The sequence below is a fragment of the Onychostoma macrolepis genome, chromosome 05 (genome assembly GCF_012432095.1).
Source record: "Onychostoma macrolepis isolate SWU-2019 chromosome 05, ASM1243209v1, whole genome shotgun sequence".
NCBI classification, from domain to species: domain Eukaryota; kingdom Metazoa; phylum Chordata; class Actinopteri; order Cypriniformes; family Cyprinidae; genus Onychostoma; species Onychostoma macrolepis.
The window spans coordinates 41,928,653-41,945,064 of record NC_081159.1 but is presented as its reverse complement, the minus strand read 5'-3'; the positions used below and the strand labels follow the sequence as shown (position 1 = coordinate 41,945,064).

General features: G+C 35.8%; 1 protein-coding gene across 3 annotated transcripts in view; it reads right to left on the bottom strand.

Annotated features, from left to right (window-relative positions):
* LOC131540638 (ras-specific guanine nucleotide-releasing factor RalGPS1) overlaps positions 1–16,412 on the bottom strand; it is a 143,026-nt gene that overhangs the window by 39,512 nt on the left and 87,102 nt on the right. The gene's annotated exons all lie outside the window — the stretch shown is intronic.

The window sequence follows — 16,412 nt, the reverse complement described above, 5'->3', positions numbered from 1 at the left end:
GTCATCTTTTGTTTTTCCAGGAAAAACCTGATGAAGGACTCGCTGATGAGATGTTCAGACTAAACAGGATCAGGGTGAAGCTCTCTGGTGCCCTTAAAAGGCAGCAGTGTGGCATCTTACATAACAGAGTCTTAAAGCACATGGTGAAAACCTGACAGATCGAAAAGTACATCATCGTTCCTTCCTTCTATTGCAACATTCACCTTGGACAGCACAGCTCTGCATCATGTGTTGTTCTTATTGCACAATCAGAGACGTGTGCCCAAAGAGACTGCGAAAACGTGCTGAAGCAAAGTTCACGAAGTTGTGATTTGCTTCCAAGGCCGATCGTCCAAAACAAACCAGGTCTTTGCACATGCGACGAGCTCTGGTTTTGTTCATCCAGTGCTTTTCCTCAGCTGTGAGAAACGGCCTTTTGTCTGATGTGTTTTATAGCTACATGTCTGCACAAGTTACTATCTATGAAAAATGATGTACTTCAAGTCTGGCTTGCAATGCAGACTCTCTCTGGATTGTTCATCTGTGTTCTGAGCCTCATAATATACTTGGGACAATTTCTTATGCTTAATCACACATGTATGCGACAAACTAATGAAATGTTTAAATTGTTAATTGTAATTATATGTATAAAAATTAATCATCAGCAAAAACCGGCAGTCCTAACCACATGCATGAAGCAATCTAACACTGAAATACATAGACCACTGACAGAAAAGGCGGTTTTGATAATTCATAAGCACTGAAGCATCTTAAAACATGAACATTAGCACAGGAAATATAGTGTGGAGGAGTTGGACAAAACTGCTGCCAGGCAGTGAGCTCATACATACAAACCAGTGTCACTAACTAAAAATAGTAACACTACTAACTTACTTCAAAATGTTTTTTTTTTTTTTTTTATAATTTATATAACAATCCTCATTGTACTGTACCAGATAAATACTGCTCTGAGTGAAAAAATGTGAAACATATACCTTTAGGGCAGGGTTTCCTAAACTAAATTGATTAATTATATAAATCATAAAAATGTCAAATTAAAATAAATAACTTTAAAATAAAAATATAAAAATAAATACTTTATATTAAATAATTGTAATTTTTTATTTTATTTACCTGCATTACTGCCATTAACCGTTATTAGAGCTAATGTGTCGTTAAAATACTAATCTATTTCTGAAATATTATGTTCAAATTTTACTGAAATATTCAATTTTGGACGTGAAAACTTAACATTTAACTTTAAATAAATATTTCATGTAAAAGAGGTTCAGCTGACAAAAATTTGAATTGGGAATATAAAATGTAAAAAACATCCTTGTACTGTGTCAGATAAATACTGCTCTTATTATAAAAATGTGAAATATATACATTTAGGACAGGTATTCCAAACTAATGCTAATAATTAATTATCGTAATAATAAATTCACAATGTCAAATTAAAATAAATAATAAAAATGTACTAAAAGTTTAAATTTACCCCAAAAAAGTTTGAGGTACTTCAAGAAAATATTTAATGTCAAAGTGCTTGTGAAGTTTTACAAGAAAACACTATTTCCGTCCTTCTACGTCAAAATTTCATGTTTAATTCAACATGTTACTTGCCGTTTCTTTGAAATTATTAGTGAAATCTACTAGCAATTTCTGAGTGAATACTGTTTGAAAATAAGTCCAAATGTAGTAGTGTATATACCTTTGTACCTACACTCTCAGAAATAAAGGTGCAACAGCTGTCACTGGGGCGGTACCTTTTCAAAAGGTACATGTCTGTACCTAAAGAGTCAATTTTGGTACCTTAAAAGGTACATATTAGTACTTAAAGTGTACATAATAGAACCTAATAGGTACAAAAGTGTACCTTTTGAAAAGGTACCACCCCAGTGACAGCTTTTGTACCTTTATTTCTGAGAGTGTAATCGACCAATCAAGGGCACATATTACATTAAGGTATTAAGACACACCTTTTAGGGATAAATAACATACTAAGTTTTTCTATTGAGGGCATCACCACAAAAAAGGAACAATGAACCCTGTTTTGGAAGGGACAGTAAAATAATGAAACACACACAGCTTTAGAGGAGACTACAGCACATATGAAGAAGTCCTGCATTCAATCGCTTCAGAAATGCACATAAACCCCAACTGTGCCTGTGGATTTTGGGAAGGACCTGCAGTGAATCGGACAAACGCTCCACTGCAATTTAAGCAAAAGCGGACAGAAGGGACGTCATGTTATTCTCCAGTCTATTATCTTAAGTGAGCCCATTTTATGGATGATTTTAAAGCATGAGTTCCTTTCAGAACGCATTATCTTCATGAGTAATTATCAGCTCAGTCTCACATCACATGCCAAGACAGTCTCTGCGAACATCCCAATGAGGACAGAGAGAGAGAGAGAGAGAGAGAGTGATGTGGAGACATGTTTGGACCGCAGAGGATATGATGTAGTGGTTTGTTTTGAGGCTGTACATCTCCATGTAAACACTCAAAATCTTATCAGATGAGTCACAAAACACATTTCCTGGACCAAATGGATTGCGAGGAACCATATTGTTCTTGTTAGTTATTTTTCACTATGAACTTGGCAAATAAACATTGGAGAGGTTCTCAGACAGTCTATATAATGGCATAAGTGTTTAATTTATGACTCCAGCATCCATAACACACCTTTTTTGAATTTCTGGATTATGGAATAATTGCTAAGGTGTTCAGAGTGTTCTTAGAATGTTGCTATGTGGATGCTAGGCAGTTCAGAGTGTTTTTACTGGTTTCTCAGAAAAGATGGAAGAGAGAAAGATTTGGCATTAAACCCTTTGGTGTGAAAGGCACAACGTGGATCAGCGGCTAGGGAGAAGTTTTCAACAGATTACAATATATACACCACGATTCAAAACATTTTACTTTGAAATAGTTTTAGTTTGAATTCTTTTATTCAGCAAGGATGCAAAAAATTGGTCAAAAGTGACAAAGATATTTAGAATGTTAGAAAAGATTTCCATTTCAAATAAATGCTGTTCTTTATATTCATCAAAAATTCCTGAAAATAATGCATCACAAAAATACTAAGCACAAAACAATTGATTTCAACATTGCTAATAATCAGAAATGTTTCTTGAGCAGCAAATCAGCATATTAGAATGATTTCTGAAAGATCGTGTGACTGGAGTAATGATGCTGAAAATTCAGCTTTGAACACAGGAATAAATTTCATTTTACAATATATTCACATAGAAAATACTTATTTTAAATGGTAATAATATTTCACAATATTACTGATTTTACTATATTTTAGATAAAATAAATGAAGCCTTGGCGAGCAAAAAAGATTTCTTTCAAAAACTTTAAAGAACTTTTGAATGTTAAAAGTATGCAGCTACTAATTAGTGTTTTTTTCCCCCGTCCTTTTATGGTGGCAAAATTGCAAGCAAAGTATTATGTCCTTTAAAACATTTCACAACAAAAAGGCATATAAAACATTAAAAGCATTTTTTTTTTTTTAATCGCTTTAACTGCAATGCCAGAGTTTTGACCGAAATCACCAATCCAGAAAATCAAGATTTGATCAATTATCTGTGTTTATATGCAGGATGTTTATCTCAGTTATCTTAGATTTACTGAATTTCTTCACTTTGACCTCTGTTCCTTTAAGACACCACCAGTGTTCTTACCCACAGATAATGACCTTCTCATGTGGCTACATCTAGAAACCGTCACTCGAAACCTCACCAGATCAAGACTATGAGGCGGTTTCTCACTGTGGCTCCACACTAAAGTATCTGAGTGACCTCTGAAGCAGCTCATTACGCTGCCACTGGTTTTCACATCACCACCAAAACATAATAAATAAACAAACTTTCCAAGCAGGGGCAGCGTGGCTTGGCAAGCCCCTGTCCTATAATCATAAATCAATCCAATAAAGGTGCCGGCCCAGGACTGGACACGGCTCCCCTGCAGCAGATAAACGGTCACCAGCTCGGAGCCAAGAGGACGGAGCTCTGCCAAACGTCCATTCCAGACCACAACATTTACCTGACACAATGGTCAGCAGTCAGAGGAAAACTGATTGAAGAGAAAAAGAAAATAAGAAAAAGAGCAAGAGAGAACAGAAGGTGATGAGTAAAACAGACAATGGATAGAGTCACGTGTGTGTGCGGTCCAAAACACGGTCCATTTCACATCTTTAAAGGGATATTTAGCCAAATATGAACATTCTGACATTATTAATGCTTGCTTCATACTACTGCCAATCCATCCACAGACATGCTGCTGTGAGCATGCAGGAAATACTGCCGCTTCACATGTAACATATATGAAATAATATAAATATAAAACGTATATGAAATCACCCCGTAGCAGATCTATACAGGTGGAGCTGGGGAGGGGGAAGGGTTTCTGAAACACGCTGCAACTGCTGCAGGAAGCACTAGCCGAGTATTATAGTGAGTGGTGAATAGTGAATGGCGAGCAGCGAGCCCACTGGCCACTGATGCGAAAGAAACCAATCTGCTGCGTCATGTGGATAATGATGTGATTATCATTATATCAGACTGAGTTATCTTAACCTTTTTTTTTTAATAATAGAGCATGATGAGACATTGACAAGCAATTTTTAAAGCCTGGGCATTTTTGATCGGCAACAAAAAGAATTTCAAGGATAATTGCTTAACGTTTCTGCTCATTTAAATGCTCACGCTGACTAATCTAGACACAAAGGCAAAAAAAGAAAAAAACTGAAAATGAAATCTCTATTCAGTCACTTGCTGAAACACAGTGAGGGTCATAGAGGTCACCAGAAGCACCTGTCAATCACCAAATAAACTCCAAATCCTCTAAAGAAGCTAAAAGGAAGTCAAACTCTTGAGAAAGAACTTTAAAAATCCTTCATGAGTACTGTAACTGCTTTTAAAAACGAATTACTGGGACGATAAAAGAGGTGTACTATAAAACTGTCATCATTAATACCGTAACTAAAGAACTTGCATTAAAAACACTAAAAACACCACAACAACTACTTTATGCATTGCAAAACTGGCGTAATCCATAGTAATTTCACAGTTTAGCCACGCAGCTGCAAGCACAATCATCCCAAAACTATTTAGTCTAAATACAACCACTACACCGCAACGAAACATCATGTTCACAACATACAAACTTCATTAACGTTAATCCGTATAACGTTGCATGCAGTCATTCCTCCGTTGGGAAAAAGCGTGTTAATGACAGGCCACGTAAACTCAGCTCTGCAGGCCGTTGCAAAAGATCAGCTTCTAATTGTTGTACATTTGTGCTTGATTTTTATAACCATACACAGATCAGCGCTCAGTGCTTCCAGCTGGATGTCCCACACACGGATAAGGTAGATGTGACTTTATAGCGTTTAGTCTGGAGGGAAGGAGGACTCGCGGGACTGTGGTGAGAATTGCGTAAGATCAGCTGACAGCTGTTGGGATTTGTGGCCGGCAGCTTTGGGCCTGTAAGAATGCAGCTCATCACACTTAATTCATCATGACAATCAGAAAAACTAAAAGATTCACCCAGAGCAACAGCAAACACAAGCTAAACTACTCACATACAATGCATTTATACTATCGATTAGCCGGTGTACCGCAAGACGCTGGCAGAAAAACAAGAGGATTCAATTTGGCCTACTGGATTCAAATACATTTAATTTTTTGTAGTCTAAACAACTGAGCAGGGAAAAAAAAAAAACTCTTTTCAAACTCATATGTATGTAGCTTGAAATCTAAGCTTAAAAAAAGGTAATTGTAACTTTTTTCATAATTCAGACTTCTCACAATTCTGACCAATTGTGAGACATAAATCTGCATTTCAGAGATAAAATAAAATAAAATAAAATATTAACTCGCAATTCTTTCCTTGCAATTCTGAGTTTATGTCTTGCAATTCCCATTTCTTTGAAATTTTTTTTTACAATACTAAGGGCCTGTTTTACTAAACAGGGCAAATTAGGGCAAGAGCGCAATTCCAAAACAGCGCCGATGGGTGTGGAAATTTCTGCGGGTGATTTACTAACAATGCGCAAATTAAAGAACACAGACGCAACATCTCATTTACATATATCGACCAACACAATATACTAAGTGCAGCACAAATTAGAGCAGTCGCAAATAAAGAATAAAGAAGAAATAAAGAAGCCACAGTACATTGAAAAGAACCGGAGGCCAAAAAAAAAAAAAAATGAAGCTAAGTCGCAAGAAGTTTTGATAGACCTGGTATTGCGTGACTCCTAGTTGAGGGTTCCAAGTCGTCTTTTATTTCCTGAAGTCAATTAAAAATAACATGGCTTGGCAAATTATTCTTCTTGCATTCCAAATAAATTAATACATGTGGAAAAAATCCTCTTCCTTCTACCACGCGCTCTCTGTTCTCTAGCAACAATAATTGCAGCCATTTCAAGCGCAAAATAACATACTTTTTTGGGCGTTAAATAATGGCGCAAATGTCAGTAATTTGACGAGCGCAAACATTAGTAAATGTCGTTACGTGATTCATTTGAATACTCTCCTACTGTACCATAAATTTTGACTGTGAAAGGGAAACTCCTACAAATGCATATTCAATAAAGCCAGGCGCAAAAACAAGTGTGTCCATGCCTTTTCAGTGCTAATTCTTCACTGCGCGGCTTTAGTAAAACTTGACAGTAGGGCTGCAGCTAACGATTATTTTTATTGTCGACTAATCTCTCGATTATTTTTTCGATTGGTCAACTAATCTATAGATTATTTTTCAATCAATCTATTTATTATTTTCTTATCAGTCGATTAATTCTTTAGTTAAACTATCAATAAATAATAATAGTAACTTCTGCTATATCTTTTAATATTTTATTTAAACATTTTCTCATAATACTTTACAAAAAATAAATAAAGAAAGAAAGAAAAAAGTAAATAAAGAAAGAAAAAAGAAAAAAGAAAGAAAGAAATAATAACAACAATAAATAACTAATAAAAAAATACAAATGAAAGAAAGAAAATAAATAAAATAAGAAGGGGAAAAAATAACAAATAATTAATACAAAATAAAAATTAAAGAAAAAAGGAAAGGAAAGGAAAGCAAGGAAGCAAGAAAGAAATAATAAGAAAGAAAGAAAGAAAGAAAGAATAACAGGGCAGTGATACAATACAAACAATAGAAATGCACTTTATGGCTGCATTCACAGTTACTGTTTGGGACTGACAGCAGTTGCTTACAGGTGAGAGACTTGAAATGTTTTATTTATTCAGCAGATTAAAACATCTGCTTGAATACATCTCTGTATGAATGAACAGCTGAAGTCACAACCGCATTCAGAACACTAGAGCGACAGAATCAAAAATGGCGTCATAACACCAGGATGTTTTATCACAGTTGACAGCCCGTTTTTAAATAAATGAGCCCAATCCATCACAGTTAAACAACTAACAATGACTTTAAATGCTTTGTTAGCGAGTGCGTTTGGTGCGCGCGTCTCAGAGCTCGCGCGATCGGCCCACGGCACTGACGGCAGCTCCAGTGGATCTTAAGATGAACGCGAATCACTTCTCCTTCTCTGTCTCTGTGGGTGAATTAAACCCGTCATGATTATATAGGCAACTCGATGTCCCGCGCTGTTCCGTTCATTCAGCACAGCTTTGAATGCGAGAATGCGGTTGGATATTGACATGTAAAGGCGTCAGTTTGGCTATATTTCTATGCGGTTCTGACGGTCATATAATAATAAAATGCTCTATGAATGCAGCAACTCTATGAAGTGATGTTGCCATACTAGCCTTTACCTTCTGCTCTAGAGTCTTGTTTTGTGTTAAACATGGCAGAAAAACAGTTTTAAGTAGGGATAACTGCAGGCTCGCGCAATGGGCGTGTCTAAAAAGTGTGATGCATCGACGCATCCCATGCTAATCGACAAATTTTTATAATCGACGTAATCGTTGACGTCGACGAATCGCTGCAGCTCTACTTGACAGAACTATTTTAACGTCAAAAGACGGTTTGCGCTGTCACAAGCTGTTAGTAAGTTTATATTTTGCAATTCTGACTTTTTCTCGCAATTTTAACTTTCTTCCTCGCAATTCTGAGTTTTTTTCTGACATAAGATCTTGCAATTCAGACACTTTTTTTCTCTCACAGTTTGCAATTGTGACTTTTTTTCTTGCCATTTTGAATTTATATCTTGCAATTCTCACTTTTTCTTGAAATTCAGAAGAAAAGTGTCAAAATTGTGAGATAATTGTGAGTCATGACTGTGAGGTAAACAGAACTGAGAGATTAAAAAAATAGCATTTATCTTTTTTTATTCTGATGTGGAAACAAGCCTGACTTTTCCCCCTCACAATTGCGAGTTAAATACAAGAAAGAAGTTAGAATTGTGAGACAAACTCAAGAGTTGTGAAAAAAGTTTGAATTGCATGATTAAAAAGTCGCAATTACCTGTTCTATGGCATAGAAATCTGTGCCATTTAAAATGACAACAAAAACAACAAAATTCATTCATCTTCACTCAATTTTTCTCTAAATTGTGCATATAATTTGCTATAAAACAATAGGGAATGTTTGAGTGATTTCAAATGCACATGAATGAGTAAAACACAGTAAAGTCTCTGACGCGTGTCGTCTCATATGCCTTAGATTAGAAATGACAACAACAGACGAGCAGACAAAGTTCTTTCCACACGGAAAACAACTTTTAACTTTTTGCAATGTCTTTACTGAAATTCATTCCTCTTAGACGCTTTAAAACACTTTAAAGGTCTTTAAAGACCAACAATCCGATCCCTGTCTTTTATCCAATGTGAAAATCAAAGGTTAACAACCTGAAATTACCTTTGGCTCTTTACTTAGCGAGCACTACCGTGCCTGCTTGTTTGTTAATGGTGTGAAAACCATCCAAGCATGACGTCACGATTTCATCACTTGCACAACAGCAGTCGGTCATAAAGATTTCACATTCAATCTGGAACTGTGTGTAGTCTAATCAAAGCTTTATTCCTCAACAAAACAAAGTCCCTTTGGTCAGCGCATCTATCGGTAGAGGTGCGTGCATTTGAGCGTATAACAGTGTAACGGTGTTGATTAGCATGATGACAAGTTTCAGCAGACTGACTGAGTGTTACGACTCTACAGGGGTGTGAGATGTTTGAGGTAATAAGTTTGAGCTGTCAAGTGATTGTTTGAGTGTGTGTTACGAGGGTCAAGGGAGCAAAACTGCTCTGAAACAGTCAACGGCACAAATGTTGACTCTACACAACCATTTGTGTGCAAGCCCTTGTGATCAATCGCAGGTTTTCCTCCCGTCAGCTGCGTCTTGAAAGATACGAAAACAAATTAAACCAGAAAACCCACATGCAACGAATTAGCCTGGCATGTGGAGCCAAATGAGCCGAGGGGCAATTTTATTCCCATTTGAAGGCGTAATGGACACAGTTTGATCTCTCCAGTGTTTCCAGCATGAAGGACAACGGTGTTGGATGAAGATGGATATAATAACAGGTTTGTTTGGGCTCATGCTCGGCTAATGAGCTGACATCACGCTTGGATGGTTTTCTCGCCATTAAAAAAAACAAGCAGGCACAGTAGCGCTCGCTAAATAAAGCGCCAAAGGTAATTTCAGGTGGTTAAACTTTGATTTTCACACTGGATAGAAGATGGAGATCTGATTGTTGGTGTGAAACAACCAGCCAGTCTCTAAGTCTATTTGGTGAGGGTTTTACTGCACTTTTCGCACCACGAGCACCATTAGACGACTGGGACTCTGGGTGAGGGGCAATAAAAATAAAGCGAGTATGATGGTCTCAGCACATGGAGGGGATTTAGGGAGGACGGTCCTCAGAAACCAGAGGAGACCCTACTCATAAAACAATCCCCAACACGCTTGAGTGTTCACTATAAAAAACAACATATATTTGGGTGAAATAGTAGCCAAGCTCACAGTCAAAACAAACACAGCGCTGGGAGTTTAATTGCCGAGTAAGAATATATATGCCGTGTCTAATGTGCAGACAGTATATTTATGCATGTTGCTTTATGTTCTTGGATCACGCTGGAAATTTAATGTACGTTAAACATTAGAAAAGTTCATTAAGATCTCCAGTCAACACAATCGCTTGCTGTTTAGATCAGGGCTTCCCAAACTTTTTTGTCAGCCGAACCTCTTAGATGCAAAATGTTTACTTGAAGTCTCCAAGATTTTAAGGTAGGCCTAATATTTCAATAATTTAATCACACATTTGCATTTTCATGGTTCTCTGATGTTGATTAATGGTCACATGATATGTAACTGAACAGATAAATAAATAATTCAAGATTAAATATTTAGTCTGTTCAGTTGTGTCATGTGACCATTAATCAACATCAGAGAACCATGAAATGATTCCATGAAACTATGAAATACCCTAAAACATTACTTGTATTTTTAAAATGTATTTTATATCACCTTGTTGCCAAGGCAACATTTACCATTTGTTTACTTTGTTAAAAAGTACTAAAATAACCAAAACTAAACTAAACTAAATTATACGTACGTTTAAAAAAAAATAAATAAAAAATAAAAAACTAACTAAAACACACACAAAACAAAATTCCTAAAATTAAAATAAAATCTAAATAAAAAATCTAAAATAAAAACAAATTGAAAATATCGACAACAATTGTGATGTTAAAGTAAAACTGACTTGGGAAAAGATAAATGAGCATGTTTGTCTATGTCCTCAATGGGATAATTGCAAAGTCTAAATTTATTTTTTATTTTTTTTTATTTAATTATAGCGTTCCACTGGACACACAGGATCTTTTCTGATTTTCTTGGATGTTTGTAAGCAGAGAAACTCTGTAATTTAAGACTGACCTCTCAAGATCTCACTCTTGACTGGTGTATAAAAAAACTTCCATTGTAGGTCCACAATTTGGTGGAAAATGTAGGAATATATGGACAAAAAGGACAAAACAGAAATTACTGGTAAATTTTGGTCAACCACTTCATCCATACAAAGCCAAACTGTGCTAATTTAGTTTCTGTATGAAATAACCAGTTGAAGGCCACAACTAACATAGCTGGCCTGAGTGTTTCGAGACTGAACTTCAACATGAAGAGAGCGCGAGAAAGAGAAGGAGGACACAGAAAGCAGCTCATTAGGATGTGTGTACACACTGTTGTTTTACAAGCGTCTTTGATCAGAGGTCACGGGGAAAGGGTCGCCCTGTAAAAATAAAGGTCCTGGTGAGTTTCCTTTCAGGTCTAACATTCCTCTAGAGCGTCCTGATGACAGACGTCTTCCCTTTTCTGTGCTTCAGTTTATAAAGAAGAAGGACGTCACAAATAATGGCTCATGGGGTCACTTGCACCATAAACTTGTAGGATGACTAAAAACGTTTGGGGTGAGGAAGATGTTGTTGAAAAGTATCTTCTGCTCACAAAGGCTGCATTTAATTGCATTTGATCAAAAATACAGAAAAACAGTAATATTGTGAAATATTATAATTCAAAGAACTGTTTTGATGAAACCAATAAAAAAAAAAAATAATAATAATAAATTATATATTACATTTAATACATAATCACATCAAAAGCGCATAGTAAATATACAAATAAAAAAATCTTGGTTAAGTAAAAATGCAACAAATTAAAATTAGATCTGAAAATATAAAAATAAAAGCTAAATTTAAATACTCAAAAAAACAAAACAAAAAAAAAACCCATCATATACAAATGATACTAAAATAACACCGGATGATACAGGCACACATGTTGGATAATTTAAAATAATGACGGGATGACGTGAGACTTTTCAAGAGGACATTAACCAGCTCTCCTTTTACCCCTGTGGTCCCGGGTGGACCACCTATATTAGCCATGTCCCGTTAGGTTAGGGGCTAAACGACACTTCTCTGAAACGGACCCAAAACACTGGCCCACAACATTAAAAGGAAAAAGAAAATAACACTGCTTTATGACAATGTCCGTTTCTCAGTGTGATTTCCTAAATGTTTTTAGATTTACTGTAAGTCTGAGCTCTTACCTCATCCCGTTTTACAGCTGAGGCTAAAAACAGCATCTGCTGCCAAATTATGATCCCATCGGCAGAACATCGAAGGAAAAGCTGCGCAATCCACTTGAAGCTTCACATCACCGCCTGCGCTACAAGCACATCCTGAGCTTCTGCCTTTGACATCAACCTTATTTATTACTGACAGGAACAGAAAACAGGAAAACGTATGGACAAATGCAGTGCTTTGGCAAAGACATCACTGCTTGTTCCTTTGCATGCAAAATCAAAGATTTACTTTCTTAATACATGTTCCCATCTTAAGGTGAATGATTCAACAGTGCAAAAAAAATTAGTCATTCAACAAAGGCCTCTAACTCACTCTGCCTCGGAAACAACTCAGATTGACACCTGTTTATTTTATTCATTTTATATCCCATTTTAAATATCCCAGTTGTGGCCTAATGGTTAGAGAGCCTGATTTGTACAGAGAAGGTTGTGGGTTCAAGTCCCAGTACACTACACATCACATCACTTCAAGAAGCTTGAGAACTGTCAATATTTTTGTTCAATTTAACCATTTAAAAACTCCTAACTTTCCAAATTCAATACATCAACTCACTACCACAAAATCATTTCTGCTCTACACTAAACATTTAAAACACACTGACGTGCAGAATCTTTCCCGTTGGTTCCCACAGAAATTGAAGTAAAGGTTCACTCAAAAATAAACATTTGCTAAAAATTACTTTCAGTCTATCCAAGATGTAGATGACATTGCTTCTTCATCCAATTTGGGGAAATGTAGCATTACATCAGTTGCTCACCAATGGATCCTCTGCAGTGAATGGGTGCCGTCAGAATGAGAGTCCAAACAGCTGATAAAAACAATACAATTATCCACAAGTAATCCACATCACTCCAGTCCATCAATGAATGTCTTGTGAAGCCAAAAGCTGCATGTTTGTAAGCAACAAATCCATCAAGACATTTTAACTGTTGCTTCTGGCTAAAATATGAGTGCTCTATCCATAATGCTTTCTCCAGTTAAAATCTGGTCTGAATAAGGAGATAAATCTGCACAGATCAAGCACCATTTACAAGCCAAAAGAGTCGTAAACAAATATATGGCTGGATTTTGATGTGAGAAGACAACAGGAGATGGACTTTTTCACTGGAGGAAGTGTTATTATTGATTATGGACTCACAATTTGGCCAGAAGCAAGGGTTTGATGTTAAAAACATCTCAGTGATGGATTAGTTTCTTACAAAGTTTCAGCTTTTCACTTCACAAGACGTTAACTGATGGACTGGAGTGGTGTGGATTACTTGTGGATTATTGTGATGTTTTTATCAGCTGTTTGGACTCTCATTCTGACGGCACCCATTCACTGCAGAGGATCCATTGCTGAGCAACTGATGCAATGCTAAATTTCTCCAAATCTGATGAAGAAACACACTCATCTACATCTTGGATGGACTGAGGGCGAGTACGCTTTCAGCAAATTCAAATTTTTAGGTGAATTATTTCTTTAATAGTCACTCAGTGCTTTTGTGTGGCCCAAAACAGCGTGAGGCAGATTTACTGTAGACATGCAGTGCACTGCTGTTTTCACCAACAGATTTACACTGAACAAAGTGAGGACATGCTGCAAAGCCGGTTCAAATTGCAAGTGACTCCCAGGAGTTCTGCTCAGCCGTGGAATTTCAACAAAAATCTTTTCATACTGATCCAAAATACCATCTCCTTCATCACAGACTGTTGTGTCAAGTTTTCCCTGACTGCGATCTCCCTTTTTGAGGCTTAAAATGCTATTGTTAGAGTGACTGACACATGAAAGTGTGTGAGACCACACAGCAGGACAAACGAGCGGACAAACACCCATCACCCATTTCCTTCAGTAATCTTGTTATGAATAGAGTCAGAATGACAATCAGAATGACAACCAATTCCTGTAAAACAAAACTCTGAACAAAATGTGACCCGTGCAAAATCAGCCAGGGAGTTTCTATGAAGTTACTAGGTTGTTTTCTATGTAGGTTCTTGCTGGCCCATGTCTTATGCTGCTTCATTTATGAGAAACAGTAATAAAGTATAATGAAAAGATGGTAAACACAAGAGTTCAGATACTTAGCTGAAGGGCCTCTTTGTTACAGAAAGAGGTCTTTGTTCTAACAGGTGAGCAGAAAGAGCGTGTGAATGTGTGTGGGCATGTGTCTGAATTGGCTGTCTCTTTTTTTGTCCGCAGGGGTCGTTGAAACAGTTGGACACACTTCACCCAAAAATTCAGACCATCAGCTCAAACCATAGCTCAGTCCAAATCCCAGGTCTTCCTATTCAAATCAGCTCTTTGCAAACTCATTGCAAACACTGTAAACATGCCATTTATACAGCACCTCCAAAGAGTTTTCAGTAATACTCTCTATGAAGCCGGTATATATTAAAGTGTATATTGATGTGATTTTACCAATAAAAAAAAGAAGTGTTCTTAATTAATTAACTGCCTATGATAAAATTGTATTAGAAATAATGATAATTATTAATTGTTATTAATTATTAATATATTTAATTGTTCAATATAAGTAATTGTTATAATAATAATAATAATAATCATCATCGTCTCATTTAATTCAAATTTCAATAAAATATAATTTTTATAGCCAAATTTTTAATGCATTCATAATGCTTTATAATACAACTTAAAAATAGCATGTTTTATTGTGAACTGTAACCAGAGTTACGACAAATTATATTTAATAATTAAATACATTAATAATTAAAATAATCACTCACCTATCTTTGGTTATACATTTAAAGAGTATAATGCATTAGAAACATGATCAACATCAGAAATGATTTGTTAAATAATCGATTGCAATGCATCACACTCTTTAAAATCAAAGCAAAAAAAAAAAAAAAAGCAAGCATGAATACAATGCAAAATGATGACAGCAGCTGCTCTTTTATTGCAATGCGACTGCAGCCACATGAACATTTGAGCAGAGCGGGCATTCCTGCTGATCACTTCCCAGGAATCCCAAGCAGCGAGGAACAATGTGCTGATGCAGACACCGCCGGTCACAAGATTTGGCATTAAGATGGACATAATGAAGACCGCATCGCAAGCCGCCACAGACATTGCTTTGAGACACATCAACACTCTCCTCCTGGAAGAGCTTTTCGAGTTCAGTAGAGTACATCACCTCTCTACATCCTCCTCTTTTATTTGGCTCACCTGTGTGTCCCATCAATCAGGCTATCTGTCAGACCCATAAACCTTCACAGGTTGTTTTACAAGTTTTACATACTGGACTCTACAAGCGTACAGATCAGCTAAACATACGAAACTAAATATGCAGCCAAAAAATTATGAGTATTCATAATTGTATTCATGAACAAAAACATCTAATGGGGATCAGCAACTAATAATCAGATAATTTACAACCACATGCACCAAATAGAAATCCAACAAAGACCTTTAGTCAGCTGCAGAGATGACGTCTTACTCTCTGTACTACATTTTACTGTAAAATGACCATAAAAGCAATTATTTACAGTTCAAATCATAAGTTTTGACAAAAACAAAGTTTTATAAAGTGACAAACATCATATTTCAGCCTTATAAGTTATATATATAATTCGTGTGAAGAAAAAAAAAAAAAAAAAAACAGCAAACAGGCTAAAAATGCAAATTCACTCTCTGACAGTAGGTGGCATTTTAAACTTTTTTTCTAATGGAATTTTAAACATTTTACACTACTTCAACTAATAAAAACTACAATAATACTTCATAAGCATGAAAATACATATTATTGTAGTTACAAGTAGGGCTGGTCGATATAGCTAAAACATTTAATCAATGATATAATGTTTCATATATCGTTCGGTATCGATGATTATTGACATTTTTATAACCTTTTTTAAAACAAAGTGCAATAGAAAAAAAAAAAAGTTTAAACCACTGTGTTTTTAATTTACCCAATTTATTGAGACAAACAATAAAATTGTTTTTGTTGTTTTAACAGTCAAACACAAAATAACATTTAAGCAAATATCTCCTTTCTTATGTGTTATATGCAGATTAAATAAGTTTTATGGAAACTTTTGGCTCGTCTCCCGAGGCCACAGGAGGGCGTAATGAGCAAAACAGTGCAGCGTATTAAGTTGTCAATGCAATGAAATAACGGTCCGTAAAAAATGTGCATAACATCTACATTAACATATAAATCAAATATAATTTCGTAAATTGCATAAACAATTATGAACAAAAGAGCATCATGTATTTATGCATTGTATAAATAAAAAAAATAAATAAATAAAAAAAGAGCCAAATCGCCAATCACACAGATTGCATTTAAAAACATATGAGACGTAGTGAAAAAGAATAAACCTCCACAAATTTGCGATGTGTTTTCTAAATGTTTAAACTGTTTTAA